The sequence below is a fragment of the Mandrillus leucophaeus genome, unplaced genomic scaffold (assembly GCF_000951045.1).
Source record: "Mandrillus leucophaeus isolate KB7577 unplaced genomic scaffold, Mleu.le_1.0 Scaffold544, whole genome shotgun sequence".
In the NCBI taxonomy this organism is placed as follows: Eukaryota; Metazoa; Chordata; class Mammalia; order Primates; family Cercopithecidae; genus Mandrillus; species Mandrillus leucophaeus.
The window spans coordinates 1,707,077-1,709,331 of NW_012105853.1; the positions used below are offsets into that span (position 1 = coordinate 1,707,077).

The window sequence follows — 2,255 nt, forward strand, 5'->3', positions numbered from 1 at the left end:
CTGGCCAACATGATGAAACCTCTTCTCTACTGAAAATACAAAAATTAGCCGGGAGTGGTGGTCACACCTGTAGTCCCAGCTACTCTGGAGGCTGAAGCACAAGAATCGCTTGAACCCTGGAGACGGAGGTTGCAGTGGGCTGAGACTGCGTCACTGCACTCCAACCTGGGCGACAGAGCAAGACCCTGTCTCCAAAATAAATAAATAAAAGCAGGGAGGGAAGGAGAGGGGCAGGGGTTGAAAAACTACACATCGGGTCCTATGTTCACTATTCGGATAACAGGATTAACAGAAACCCAAACCCATATCACACACACACAATACATACCCACGGAACAAACCTGCCCACACACACCCACGAATCTAAAATTAAGGACATTAAAAATCAATCAGTGTGTGTCCACAGAAAGGCAGCCTGGAAGACTAGATGCCAACATGTTCTTTTCTTCTTCATACAATGTTTGCATTTTCCAACTTCTTTTTTACAACAAAGTTTGGAAATGAGAAGCGACAACGCAGCTGTGCGTGTAGGCAATAAAGCACGCTGTTGAGCTGGAAGCCCTCCTGTGAGAGTAAGGAAGTCAGGGGCTGAGTCCTCACAGTGCCCTTCAATTGCTAAATGACCTCAGGCAAGTCCTTCCCCTGTCTGGGCTTCAGTTTCCCCATCTGTTCTTTAACTCAAGCCCCACTCCACCCATCTTTCCGCCCTGCCGTGGGCCCTCTGGAAGATTGGCGCCTGTGGACTGCATCACCCGCACATTGTTGCTGGCTGGCTTTCAGATTTCGGATGCTAGGAGGACAGAGAGAAGTAGGGATATTTCTTCCTGCTTCCTTCCTTCTTCAGGTCTCATTCCGGGCAGTGGCTTAGTCCCTCAACCCCAGCTGTTGCTGGGTGGTTCCACTTTCTGTCTCCAGCTGTCAATGGACTTGAACAGCACAATCCCCTACCCCACCCCTGCAGGCTCCCCATTGCTACTGGTGCCTGGGAGCCTCTGCAACCTTGGCTGGGGCTGTTTACCCCGCCCACCTCCCTATAATAGTCCATGAAATCCAACCGGGTAGGATTCTGTTCCTTGCTGGAACTTCAAGCAATACAAGGAACCAGTATAAATACTCGTATAAATACTATGGAACAAGTATAAATTTCCCAGACCATATCTTCAGGGATAAAAACCTATTACTTTCTCTATTTCTGCATATTTAGCTTATCTGAGCTTTTTTTTTTTTTTTTTTTTTAATTGCACATCACTCCTTTATTATACTGATCTGGAAAAAGGATTTAGTACAGTTATGCTCAGGTGAACACTGGACCCATGTGGCAGAGCCAAGCAACTAGAACATGATTCAGAAATCAGTGAAAGACACACTTGGACAGGACCAAGGGGCATTTCACTGCCATGAAACAAGGCAGGAAGCACACCTGCCCCTCAGAGGTCAAGGAACTGATCCCATACTGGTATGAGGAACGGCTTATTTTCTGATGACCACATGTGGGACTATTTCAACCGCCACAAGAAACCCCAGAAGGGTTACTGTTTTGTATTATTTATATGTACTATACTTTTTAAATGAAAGTAAATGTAACACATAACTAAATTCAGGATTGATCCCAAACTTCTAGAGCCAGGTCCTCTAGGGTCAGGGAGGAAACAGTTGTCACATCACCATGCAGGTTACATTCATCTTCCACTGGAATGACTAGAGCCCCCAGGCAGTGGCCTGACTGCGGAAGAGCAGAGGACTGGCTCCTGGGGACAGAGAGGCTCTGTTGCTTCTCCTCATTGGTCATGGCTTAGCATGATTCCTCCCCACAAGTCCTTAGTAAACAAAGAACTCGCAAAAACCCAAGTCACTACCTTTAAACTCTGTTGGATAAGGGGAGCTTTTCCACAGCTTGGACTGAGAACCTATGCTCTAGAAGTGCTATTCTGACTAGATTGTACGAAGGGAGTTGGTGCAGAAGACAAAATGGCTAAAATGAAAATGGGAGCCACCAGTCCCCATCTGCAGCTACAACTCAAGATGTCTACAGATGTGGTCAGCGTGACATGTGCAGGTGGGAGGGGCAGAGGGACAAGATGGGCAGGGAGGGTGCTCCTGGGGACAGTATCCTCCCCGCTGGCCTTCACTTCTTGGCCTTGCCCTGGGCAGCCACAGCTTCCATGGCTTTGCGCACCATCTCTTCATCCCCCAGGAACTGCATGGGCTTGACAGGCTTCAAGTTCTTGTCCAAGACAATGGGAATACCAGTCGGC

The 2,255-nt window shown here is 47.9% G+C and overlaps 1 pseudogene across 1 annotated transcript in view; it reads right to left on the reverse strand.

Moving 5' to 3' along the window:
* Positions 1-2,125: 2,125 nt before the first annotated feature.
* Positions 2,126-2,255, reverse strand: part of LOC105552131 — a 7,658-nt pseudogene continuing 7,528 nt past the window's right edge. The window contains exon 2 of the transcript XR_001007952.1: positions 2,126-2,224. The product of XR_001007952.1 is annotated as a phosphoglycerate mutase 1 pseudogene (transcript). The remainder of the gene's footprint in view (positions 2,225-2,255) is intronic.